Raw genomic sequence first — 13,920 nt, 5'->3', positions numbered from 1 at the left:
AGCCTGAGTGGGGAAAAGGAACACTTGATTCAGCTGCACATCTGGGTTTTATAAAGGGTCCAAAAGCTTAACACTAACGTGCTTCAGGGCTAAAACACAGTTGAGGAGATCACAGCAGCCAAGAAAGAGGACAGTGTTAATCCAGGGCATATCGTGCTCTTCACCAATGCTCTGAAAATTAACTTAGCTCAGCTAATTTTGCATCCCCACTAATTGTGTGTTGTGTATGAGTAAGCAATGACTAAGGAAATGTCAAAGCTATTCCATATCCTGTTCTTTTCCTGAAGAAAAACATGACAGGCAGAGAGGATGCCTCCCATTAAGGCCACAACAATTCAAGGCAGCTACTTTTTTGTCAGCAGGAATGAAATAACCTATATGCAATCTAAACATTGCCAGTCATTATAATCACTTGTTACCCCTGTGCTGAGCACACATGGCTCCCCCAAACCAATTTACTATCCAAATATCAGAGTTCGGATATGCAAATATCAGCATGAGTGTATACACACAATTGAAGCTGAAAAATGCACAGTGAGCACCAAGTCACCTGTATATGAAAATACCTGCTCTGTAGCACACTGGTTCTTTTCTAACATTTCAGATTATTAATTGATAAACTTGGACCACTGGCTAGAAAGGCAAAAAAAAATGCTGAACAATACAGACCACAAAGTGATGCACATATTACAACCAGGGTGGATATAACCAGACTGCTAATGAGGCAAAAAGAAGTGACATCAGTATAGAACCTCCTGTTGGTTTCCTCACAGCTGTAAGGACAGAAATGAGCAGTGGCTCACTACAGATGTCCACCTGAGAGGTGCTGAATTGTCCCCTGCACACCAAAGATAAAGGAAACACAGGCTCCTGAAGATCGTTGTTAGGAACTTCATCTCAGTTAGATGCCCAAAATAACTGATCTGAGCCCTTCCAGTTTTGCCTTCTCCCCATTCACGTCTCTCCCATAAACCTAAATGAAGTTTGAGACAAAGCACATAGAGCAGAAATGTGGAACTGGGCAGAGAAAGGTGAAAGAGTAGGTGAAAAACTAAATATCCTAAAGCATCCAAACTACATGTCTGATGAGAAGGGAAAGGACAGGGGGACAAGCGATATGAGATAGAGGAAGGAAAAAGGACTGGGAACAGGGAATATAGTGTTTAGAGACTATGGTTTTCACCAGTCCATTATGTGTTACAGGAACTACACAACAGAGAGGCATTAGGTTGGAACATTATCCAGAGCTGTACTAAACTAATTTATAAAAGATCAAATCACTTACTAAAATACTGAGACCAGACTGTTTGGAAAACTGTGAGGCACGTAGATGTGGCTCTGAGCAGTCATATAACCTTCACAGAGGAGTCCCAACCAAAGGGGGCTTCAGTTAGCACTGCTAAACTCCTGCCACCCTCACAGTCTTTTCCGACACTATGAATAATGCTAAAATCAACACATGAGGATGATGGTACGAGCTCAAAATGAGCACCACACTTCAATACCATGTTCTCATAACAATGGGCAGAGCTACTTGAAAGCACAAATCATGCCTACATGCATTGGCCAGAAGCAACAATATTGCTAAGGGACAAATTTTCTTTTTTGTAAATTTAAAATTAAAAAAAGGGTCTGATCACAGTGGAAGACCAAGAAACAACAGGATTGCAAGACTGCATTAGACCGTGCCCAACCTTAAGTGATATTCATGAACAGAAAGGTCACAAACGCGACAGAAGCAAGAATCAGATACTCTCGCCTCATGTGCTGCTGCTTCCTCCATCCTCACCTCTTCTGTCCCTGCATTATCCTTATCTTCCTTCTTGCATCCATACCCCATGCATTCTGGATAAAAGTGAACACAATTGAGACTGCATTTGTTCACTCTCACTGGCATTTAATTCTCTACTCACTTTGTTCACTCAGCTCCAAAATAGACCCTGGAGGTAGTTTTGCAGGGGTTTTTGCTCTGATGGCACTGACAGCCTGCTCACACTGTTCCCTGTATCGTATGCCTACCTATTTTTAATCCCTTAAATCATGATTTAGCTTATTGAGTGCCAAAAAGGGTTAACCTTTGCGGCTGGACGTGCAAAAAAAGCTACAGCAAATCATGGCAGACAACTTTCTCTTTGAGAATTTCAAAAATAGCTATGTTCAATTGCCTGCTATTATTTCAACTCATTTATCAACTGCAGACATGCCACTTACTCTTCTGGAATTCCCTGGATCATATCTAGAGCTTTTACAAAGAGATATAAAATTTACAATTGTCCAGACACTTTCTACAGTAACTTTTTAATGCAGAAATGCACACTAATGGCACTTCAGCCACTTCACTGGTGTAAATGCAGTCTGGGACATTTTACAAACAAGAAGCACATAGCTCCTGTGCTACCCATGACCATTTCAAAGATGTCCATCCCATTCAGTATGAAGAATGGCTTGGCACTACACTGCTGTCTGCCAGGAAAAGAAAACAATCTAGCAGAAATACAGCTATTTTCTTTTTCATAGTGATCCTCCAAATAAGCATTAATGAAGAAGTTGGACTTCTCAAAATCCTTAGTTTCCTCCAAGTTAAAAATCAAAGAATATTGTTGGCTTGTGGAAAATAATTTAAGCACGGGGCTGAGTTCATAGGCACAGCATGACAGGAATGTCAGCATGATGGTAAACTTGTGAAAAATGAAAGTTTATCACTACCTTTGGAAGGCACTTAGGATAAACTATGGGTAACAGTTTATTACTGATACTGACTCTCTGAGTGCAGATTACTGCAACCACAAAAGCAGCCTGCCATGCTGCTGCTGTGATGGCTGAAAATACAGGAGAGCCTTGGAAATTGATAGGAAGCAGTTCAAACCTCACTGCAGAGATGGGGAGCTATTTAGTGAAAGATTTCAAATATTTCAAGTCTAGTCTGAACTTGGTATCAGAAGGAATCGAAATGTCAATGGCTTCTTGGGCCTATTCTTTTCCAAACAGAGATCAAGTGGAAAAGGAGGGATTTCGTCTAGACATCTAACACAGATGCGTGTAACCAGCTGAGCAGCTCTTACAAAGGAAAGAAAAAGTGCATTAGAGGTCTGAATAGCTTTGCACTGTATTAGAGTTTCTCCCCAACAAGGCTTTAGCATCATCCTGGGCACCCAGAACAACCCAAACCCCTTGTTTTTCTCCTTCATTCCTCTGAAGCTCTGCTTTTGCCAGGAAACAAAACTTACAGGGAATGAATTTCCAGGCCCCAGTGTGGGGAGCTATTCTGGTTCTATTTAACCATCTCGTGAAAAGCTCACAGACTAATGCTGCTGCACTTGGCAGCAAGACTCCAAACTTTACTTCCCTCAGCCCTAAACCTGCTTGGTTCATTAATGTTTTGCTTTCCATTTTATTCAGCCTATGTCCCTTTCTGTTGGTGTGGAAAGAAGACCCCTGGAACACTGTCTTTCCTTGACAACATAATTTCTTGCTCTTGGTGACACATGCAGTAATTAATCTCTGACAGTTCCTCACTGGGGAAAATCTGACCATTCCACTGAGAGTCCCACTCACAAAAATCACCACTCAGTCTTTCCAAAATTGTATTCTTCTTCCACAAGGCAAGCGCCAAGTGGGAATATAATAAAAAAGCCAGTCCCTACACATGCAGTGATACACAGACAGGGAGCCCTCCTGGTTTATCCATGGTGTGCTCTACTTTCTCCCTTGTAACAGTTTTATCTTTAAAAGCCCTTGCCCACCAACCCACTTTCTCTGACACACTTGTTGCTGGTTTTAAGTGAAGCACGCTTCACATTAAACCTCTTCAAACCTCTACCTCTGCTAATTAAACAAGAAACCTCAGCATTGCTTGGACACACATTAGTTCCCTGTGATCCAAATGGGAGAATGGGAGGATGCGCATTCTGTAACAGACATTCAGTGCTTGCCCTGCCACCACCACAAAGCTGGCGTAAGGTCACTTCTCCTTTTCATTGGATTGAGACTCCAATTCCAAATTCCCTGGCATCCAAGTTTGTTGCATTCATTCTCCCTGATGTGAGAGTTCTGCAACCTACCCTGTGCGCACCTCTAGGAACTACGGCTCGCTCAGAGTCTGCCATCACCTAAGAAGAAACAAATCCTGCATAAGTTATTTAGGACGCCAGAGCTCATCGCAGCACACGTTTAGATTTACATACATTCACGTCCAGAAGTTGGTGAAGATCTACCTCTCAAGATACTGACATTTTCCTCAGAATTCCAGGCAGAAAAATAACTACTGGCAACAATTCCATACAGTGCATATCCAGACCCAGACACAATCACCTCCAGGTTTGACTTGAGAAGAGCGAACTTACTCTGTTAGCGGTTGTGTTAGACCATGGGCTAAGGCAGATTAAAAAAAGACAAAAACCTCACACAACAAAATCAATCTAAGTACAACACTTAGATTCAACAGAATGAGCAACAAAGAAAAAAATTTACCGGAGAACAAGGCTAGTTGCCTGTGGGGAGAATATCTTAAAATCTACGGTCAAGTCATACTTGGCAAAATTCAACAGATCTGGTAAACATCAAAGATAAAATTCAGCAGAATAATTCCACCAAGCACCATTAAAAGAAAAATGGGACCAGCAGGGTTACCAGTGAAAAACAATGCCAGGCCTAATAGCACTGATCTACCAGAAGCAATTTATTATGACACCAGAAATAGCTATTTTCACAGTGGATGCTTGAAATGAAAACTTTAAAGCTTCTTTAAGTCTTGAGCTATAGCAAAGTATTCAACCAGCCAGCCAAAATAGCTGAAGGGAAATAGGAAGGCCACATGTGGAACTAATTACTCATGTAGAGGCTATGACAAAGAACATTTCTCCAGACTTTTCATGGGGGCTTCACTTTCAGGAAGTAACTCTAATTACTGTTCAAGTCTCGGCAGCCTGCATGCCGCTGACAGTTCCAAGAAAAAATGAACCTATTTGCCCTTTTCTTGGTCTGAAATGCCAAAATAGAAAAGCACAACTAGAGTCATTAAAAAGAAAGAAAATAAGCACTGGCTTATTACATTAGCTTCCCGAGCAAAATCTTTTTTATAAATTCGGTTTTTCAGCCTTCACAAAAGAGCAAATTCTGCATCTACATTAACTCGCTCTCTGTTGGCTGCAGTGAAACTGTACATCTTGACTTTTTACAGCTTTTCCATACTGGGGCCCACTTCCTGCCCAGTTGAAGAAAAAAATCTGGCCTGAAGATGAAATGACTGCTTAACATTACACTAAAACATCTGGTACCATTTTATACACAGACCCATGTCTGAGAGCAGGCAATTCTAGCGGTCTCACCAGCGGCACAGTGCATACCCAAACCTCCCCAGGGTGACATCATCCCATATATGGACTCTCAGGCCCAGCCCTCCCCCTTTTCCTGGTCCTAAATTCATTGCCAGATCCCCAGTCTGCTGCAAATGTGCCACGTCAAGACTGGAAATCACAGCACTTCAGTGTGTTTCAGTGAGTGCTGCAGAGTGTGAGGGAGAGCCGAGCACAACCCGTGATGCAGGAAGGCAGTTTTTCCCCGAGACTAAAAGAGGATTTAAAATAAATAAATAGACGCGTCCGGAGATCCTGCTCCGTCGCCCCAGTGTTCAGACTACCTGTTCAGGACAATGCTGTTGTACAGTAGTCTGCACATTGGTTAGACTGGGCAAGGGAAAGCAGCGGCATGGACTATTGGGGACGCAAGTTGCTATTGCCAAGGAGAAGACCCTCACTGCTCCTTTCAGATCTCATATACAGTATTTTTCTTCACAGGTTTTGCACACTAGGGAATAAGAAACGCTAAGGGACACTGTGAAAAAGGAGGACTTCAGAATAAAGCGGGGAAGACATTCTGGTAAGGCCTACTTTGGAAGAACACCTGGCCTATGACCTGGCGAACCTAGGTGACTCCCCTCCCCCCTTCCTCCAGTCATCACTGCAAGAAAGATGGAGCTCTGATGGTGCACTAAAACCCATGCAAGAAATGAGAGAGGTATATTACCTAGAGGTACACTACCTAGAGAAGTGTACAACAGTAAAGTTAAAGTCGGTCATTTCTTTTTTATTAATTTTTTTTAACTTAAAATAAAGCCTTTTTTTCCCCCCCACAAACTAAAAAGGTAAATTTAATGGGTTTTTTAACTTGTAGCCATCAGTATAAATATTTAAGGCGTATATATTTTTTTATCTTAGGTTTGCTAGAAGTGTGTGTTCTGAATAGCTCCTGTTACAATCTATGATCTGAAGATCAATTTTAAAAAATTATTTTTGCTTAAAGTAATAAAATAATAGAAAAGAATGCATGAATAATGTTTTAAATTATTGTAAAATATAATATATCACCTCTGAGAAAACTGTATTTAGTTTTTTATATGCAGTTGAAACTTTGCAAGTAACTTATGCTATATGTGCTAATGAAAACTGGGAGGGGAACCATAGAAAAAGTGACTACACCATGCCAGGCTGCTGCCATGTAGAATACAAAACCTTTGACTGTCAGGAAAATTTACCTCTTAAAGTTCAGGATGTGATGGAAAAAAAAATCAATCAATAAATAAAAGAGAAGAAAGAGGTTTCCAACCCAATACCTGGCTGGACATTGCATGGGAGTGATCAGGACCGACTGATTGTTGCCGCTCTCATGTATACTTTGAATCGCTGATAATTCTTCTACCATTCAAAATAATAAGTACTTTGTCCTGAATCCCACTGATAAAAATGGAATTTGTAAACGAATGCAGAAGTTTGCTTTGGTGAATTTCCAGCTGTCCTGGTAGGGGAAAAAAACCCTCAGGCTGAATGAAATCCCCACGGACAAAATAATACAAAAAGCCTGGGCTGCAATTTGATACCAGCCGAACTCCAGAGTCAGCTCCCCTAAAGTTAACAGTAGTAACAAACTACTGCAACCAGAAAAAAATCCCACCTATATGGTGCTCATTATTGCCAGGAAGGCTTGGAATAGCTATACTGTAAAAAGAATTAGCATAAATATGCAGCCATTAGTATTATAACCAGCCAATTTAGCAGAATGCGTGTTGTATTTTAGACAGCCTTGATGCTATACTTTTTAAAAACAAAACCAAAAAAATCTGTATATTATGATGACCTTTTCCACTGTTCCTTCGATAATCAATAGAGGAATTATTGGGGAGAATTGGTCATGTAGTGTTAGTGTGATGGTGCCTGGACTGGCTGCCTTAAAGCTTACAAAGCAAGGACTAGCACTGTCATTTCCCTCTGTCTCCCAGCAAAACTTACGTCTTTTGACCAAAAGAAGTCTTTTTTAATGTATATATACACTTGTAAGTTATTCAGCCTCTCTTCTTTTTTTTTGTAGAAGATTATTTTTGGGATTAATTTAGTGGGGTTTTATCCATTATAGTATGAGTAGATGGAATTTTATTCTCGTTCTGCTTAAAAGTAGAGTTACAACACACAATTATATGTGGTTATTAAGGGAAAATCTGAAGCGACAGGAAGAAATTAAAGGAGTGGAACTAGAGTCAAACCAGCATTAATATTTCTCTAAGTATGATTGCTGGTTTAGGCATAGCAAATCTGAAAAGTTTTATGACTTAGATTTTGCTTAAGCAGTAGAAAAATGTTTCCAAATCTTGTTAAGAAACTCACTCAGTTTTGCTTTCAAGGGGAATATAATCATTTGCAAATATTTTTTTCTATCTCATGCTTACTTGCAAAGCTACTTTTCTTTTTATAATTCTGATCTAGAAATTAAGGAAGGAAATGCTGTTATCCAGGGAATAATAGGCTCTCCATGAAAACAGTGTTGCAGATAGCCTGTGTTAACTTTTGCTAAATAAGCAAGGACGATGGAAACATATGGAACGAGTGTTTCTCTTATCTGTAGTCCATTATTTGCACTAATCTTTATTTTAAATGACCTTTCTGGATTTAGGAAGTGATTCCCCTCCCATACACCCATGACTCTTCAAAGTTACATTTTTAGACTGTAAGGCTGAGATCGAGGAGGCCCCCTTGGCATGGGGCTTGGAAAGGAGGCGGGGGGGAAATGCAGTGTGCAAAGCAACAGATATGGAAAGAAAGGCTGTATTGTTAGGAATGAATAAGGAAGTATATCAACCTCAGCTCAGTAATCAAAACATTTTTAAAGTGAATTAAATGATTCTGCGGTTCTTAAAACACTGCTGGTTTAGTTGAAACAATTTCTAGTTGATCATAGTCACAGAGAAGAGATTTCAATAGTTACAAAACAAGAGGCTTTAAATATGCATGTCAACAAACACAAGTAGGCTGCATGTAAATATTTCAAAAGAAAAAAAAACCTCAAAAAACAAAATACCACCAAATATTACTTTTAGTAATGAATAAAAAAAATTTAGCAGGACCCAATGCATACTAATCATGGTGAGAGATCTCTAAAGCCAGGACAATACCGATGCTTAAGCCTGTTGTATGAACTGATATATATTACCAAAAAATGCACAAAAACAGAAAAAGCAAATTAAAGCCAGTAAGAACATTTAAATAGGTGAGTGTTTCAATATAATATAATTTCTTTCTTCTTTAGGGAGTTTATTTTTTTTAAGTGCACTCAAAAAAATAAAATAGGGAAGAGGAAGACAATATTTCAAACCTTTTCTAGCTATTCCTTTAATGTTAAAAATAAAAGGAAAAGAGAGAGAAGGGTGGGGGAAAGTCAGTTAACTTTACAGAAATAAATATAGATCAAATAAGTATTCAAATGTGAAAAAAATGAGTTACTTTAAAAAAACCCATGTCATTTCACATTTTTCTGCCTTGTCATTAAGCTGCATGTTGTCTTCTTTATTACCATTCCCAGTGCTATTCAGTGCATCTGTATTTTCAGAGCACTAAAGACACTGCAACCCTCCCCATGCTCCTTGCCCCCCTTCCTGTACTCTCACTGTGCCTCCAGACCACCCAAGTATCATTTCTGTGTGGAAAATATTATAACCAAAATAGCAAAATACCTGCATGAAAATTCCAGGCTTCTACATAGAATGTTCATTATAATCTTTCAATCAAAATCTGTTAAGCAGATTGGAAAATGAAAAGCCCTAAACTTTGGTGTGTTGGGTTTTTTAAATAAATTTTAATCAAGAGCATAACTTTACTTTTACTTGTAAAAGGCTTTGCTTCCTGAACTGTACTTTATTTAGAAAAAAAAAAAAAATCTTAATTGAAATACTATTAAGGGTCAGGTTTAAATCTACAAAAAAACAGGAAATGCCACAGTTAAGAATGAAACTTTCCTGAATTATTCTACTGTAGTTCTGTACTGCATTTTACACAGCACTGCAAAGCAGTATCTAAAAATAACAGCCTTCCCTTAAATAAAGAGTCCTGATCACTATTGGAGGGAATACAATTCTCAATTCAGTTTCCAAGGTACCAATATTTAAAGTCATGTCCTTAACATAAGTTTCTGTGAATATAATATTGGCAATCACAAGAATTTTTTTTTTGTTATGAGTATTCTAAAATATTCTCAAGCCCTTTGCTGACTCAATGTGTCAACCAGACACAGCACAAAAAATGTTAAGCCCTTTTAGCAAGTTAACTTACAATTTCCAGGAATTTCAGTTTTTAAATAAAAATCAAGTGAAGATACTAATCTAGTTATGTAGCACCCAATGCATTAACTGAAGGGAAAATAAACTTGCCTCTGTTCGAGATGTAAAGCTTTTTGCTGATTCTTTGATGAATTCTCCTTGTGTACAGTTATTAGAAAGACGGCACAAACCTTCCACTTACGACTTTCCTCCCAGCACAACTTCCCTAGCAGCTGTTAATAGAAACCTATTATAGAAAATGCATACTTCTGTTCTTCCAGTATTTTATACTATAGGTTGCCAGTCATTTTGACTGTACAATTCTTTGTTATTTTGAGAAGGATCCATAACACAGAAAGTGAGACCTTATTTTCTTCCAGACTAAAGATTTTCATTTCTTGAGCAACTAAATGCAGCAGTTAAATCTGATTAAATCTATGAAACAATCAGTGTATTACATTTGTTTTAAAAATACTTCTAATTTGCCACTTCTGTTTTTCTTCAAAATGGTCAAGTGGGTAGGAAGAAATGTCAACTTAAAGCATACTCTCAAAATTTTACTTAGAGCTACAAAAAATTAAGTAAGCATTTTATAGAGACAAACTATTTAATGTATTGGAATTAATTTTTCATGTCTAAATTAGCTACCCAAGTTTTGTGGTTGATTCATTTATTTAAGACATCTTATTCCATCTTGTTAGGTTCAAGGAAAATTTATACATATAATTGATAAACTTAACTTGTATAGTCAATTTGTATATTAACTAAAATGCACATTGTTCTTTATGGCAAAATTATTAGAGACAGAACACCTGAATAATTACATATTAGTCTCATATAAAACCGCAGCACTATCTCCACCTTTAATGTCTGGTAATTTAATCCCTTTATAATCAGTTTTCAGGCTGGACTTAAAACTTGTTTGGCTGCTATTCTGCATGGGATATGTTTGAGAAGGGTTTGAAAGCACAAGTTTGTTGCTTACCTATGGTGGCACTAGTGAGCAACAGATATTCAAGATCACCATTATAAACCAGAAACATTTAATCTGTAGAGAAAATTACAGTTATTCTTTTCCCCCTTTAAGGTTCCAGTGTGTTTTATACCTTCTGAAACAATATGCCAGTGATGTTGCAAATGTCACTGCAAAGTTGGAATACAGTCACTGTGTGTACTCTGTATAGTGAAAATTCAACAAAGTAGCACATCTTGTGACGTGAAATGATGCTATTTGCGTGCTTTTAATCTACAGTATTGTCTATACTTAACTGAAAAAAACTTACTGAAGTTTTATGAGGTTGATTTATCTTGTTAGACAGTACAGATTTTGAGAGAAAGCTGCATTGAAGTAACATGCAAATCAAAATACTAAAAGGAATATAATACAGGTACAGCTATCACATATTAGCAAAATTGGTACAAAATGCAACCAGTTTTCCTCCCAGCACATTCCCTATAATGGGGTTAATGTGCAAGTGGCGGCCTCCACATATACAGAAAGATTTTTATTTTTAACATCCCAGATTATTGTACTTATCTGCTCCTAGAAAATATGCACTGTATAAACATATCCTTTATCTTGAACTTCAGAATTTCTGTGCTTCCATGAAGAGTAAAAACATCTGGTTAAATTACTATGTGCGAGTACAATATGCAGGCAAAATCCTGTATGAATTGCATATAAAATAAACAATGGCTTCAGTTCTTTTTGCTTTCCAAATGTTCAGTGTGACCAGTCTGTTGAAATCGCATCCCTGATATGTGTCAGCACAATGATAACTCATGTACCGACAAGCTTCTTTTCTGAATAAAATCAAGTTCTGTTCTTGTTCTGCAGCTGCCAATGTTTTAAAAGTTTAATTCTGTTATGTGTGTTCCCCCCAACAAATGCCCCCCCAAACTGGACTGGCACAAAGTGTTGCACACCAGCGGCGATGGCTCCAAGGGACTGGCTGGACGGAGTTGTCATGTGTCTGCCTGTCTACACTTGCTGTGCAGAACATCCTCTCACCTGTACAGCAGGCACAGACAGGCAGTCGCATGACAACCCAGCCTGAGGGACAGCCGCCAGTGGGACCCCGCTCTGACACCCCAGAGCATCTGCACCACCAGCTCCAGCCAAGAGTCGCTCTGGACCTCAGATGGCCGGTCAGTAACCAAGCCCAGAGTCAAACCAACACTGCCTGCAAAGTACAATAAAACCCACTGCTGAAATTTTTACTGTGCTTCCTATAGTACTCTTTTCCTAGTTGCTCTCATGACCTCACTACCAGTAAGTTTTATTTATACGCAGCTCTGCGGCACCTCCGTATGTTCTGTCCTCCCATTTGTTTCCCAGGCATAACTCGATTATTGCTGTATAAAACTCACTGACATTCCTGCTCGCCACAGAAGCCAAGAGCAGCTTATTGTGTGGCAAGTTAATTCTGTAAACATATACGATGTCAGACCTTAGAGTACCTTCTCCCCTTTCCACTCTCTCACCTCCTCACTTGTTTTTGTAATTTCATTCTCCAATCACACATAATTTTACAATTAGGAACAAACTGTGAAATTATAATACAAACTGCATCCATCACCGGATGTTGACAATAACATCATTTCCTATTGAAACAGAGTGGAAATATTTTCTTTGGAAATAAGACTAAAGAGAATTTTTCCCAATCAATGTTAAATCTCACATTTTTAGAAATTCTAATCCTAGAGTCCAGCTTGGCATCCTTTGCACACCAATATGCCAGTGAAATCTCTGGATGCTTTAGAAAGAATAATAAAATCACATTCTGGGACCATGCACTGTAAAAATGCTACACCACTTTACAAATGGCCTCCATTTCTTTACAGTAAGGAGGCTTTTGATTCTCAAGCTGGAATGACATTCCACATTCCCGCATCCTAATGTAGAAGTGGCTAATTTACAAAGTTCATATTTGCAGGCTGACTCCCAAATCAACTTTAGTTAATACTACTTAACAAAACAGTAACAACTGAGAGCTAAAACGCTCAGATTTAATAATCTCTGTGTGTGTAGGTGTGCCTTATAATACCTCGGATAGGATTACATGGAATACTCTACAAAATAAATCTGTATTTGTGAGGTCACTGAGTGTGCTGATCTTGCACTTGTTTACAGCAGTCTCAAAGCCAGTACACAGCACTATCCTTGCTTCATTTTTAAGTAAGTAGAAAAGCACAAAGTCATGGTAGGTCACACAGCAAAGTTATGAACAGAAGCAAGTGTATGCAGGATCAGAAACTAATCCAGGTTAGTTCTCGCAGAACTGATACTATAACTGCTTTAATCCCACTGTTCAAACATCAACTTGGCATTTCCATAACTACAAGTCTAAAAAGCATTCTCAGGCACTGAATCCCTCTCATCAGGAATAAAATCCTGGTGTATGTTTGACAACAACAAAACCATGTGAAGAAACCAACCATTTATTTTCTAATACTGATATCACACAGCAAAATCTGGAATCTTTTGCCAAAGCAACTTGCTTCTAAATGCATTACACCGTGGATTCATCACTTATAAAGCTGCACCTCACAAACAAAGGAATTTACAACCTTCTAACGGCACTAGCAAGCAAGCACTAGTGATTTTGATCTCAGAGTAAATTCCAGACTGGAAAACAGGCTCAGCTTACAGTAGAGCGGGTACACAGCCCCGGAGGCCCCAGCAGGCACTGTAGCTATGCAAAGCACATTGTCAGAACTCTCTGGTACAAAGCTCTGCAGCATTCCTTCCCCAGGGGTACAGGAGCAGGGGGAACAAACTGCTCACCATGGCAAGAGCAGCAAGGTGAGACCTAACTCTGCACCTTCCTCAGCTGCCATGGAAAGGCTCCTGGCCAGCCCAAGCAGGCGGACAGGGGCTCCGAACTCCCCACGACCTCGCAGGGCACAGCCAGACACACAAACACAGGGATCACTTCTCACATCACCGAGACTGCGCATCTCACCAGGGGTGAAACACGCCCCACACAGCCACTTCAGGCATCAGCTGAGGAGCCTTACTAATTTTTTCAGTCTTACTGAGAAGGTCCAACACCAAAAAAAAGAAAAAAAATTTAAAAAAGAAATTATAGCTTCAAAAACTCTTTTCCAGGACAGAATAAGCAAATCATACAGCTAATCTGTACTTAAGGAGCAACTTCTCTCACCAGCAGAGCATGGAATAATGCTGTGCTATTATCTTCTTACCACTCTAAGAAATTCCTGAGTGATCTCCCATGGCCTGAATTAACTACTGACATTTTCATGACTTTCAAAACATAACTGTTTGGCAATTAAGAGACGTCATCTTAAAATATGCATATGGAAATCACACAGTGGCC

At 39.1% G+C, this 13,920-nt stretch overlaps 1 protein-coding gene across 17 annotated transcripts in view; it reads right to left on the bottom strand.

The window, feature by feature from the left end:
• DNM3 (dynamin 3) overlaps positions 1-13,920 on the bottom strand; it is a 180,834-nt gene that overhangs the window by 107,044 nt on the left and 59,870 nt on the right. The window lies entirely within an intron of this gene.

This window comes from Corvus moneduloides, chromosome 9 (genome assembly GCF_009650955.1).
Source record: "Corvus moneduloides isolate bCorMon1 chromosome 9, bCorMon1.pri, whole genome shotgun sequence".
In the NCBI taxonomy this organism is placed as follows: Eukaryota; Metazoa; Chordata; class Aves; order Passeriformes; family Corvidae; genus Corvus; species Corvus moneduloides.
The sequence above is the reverse complement of the archived record's forward strand: the minus strand, read 5'-3'. Positions and strand labels throughout refer to the sequence as shown.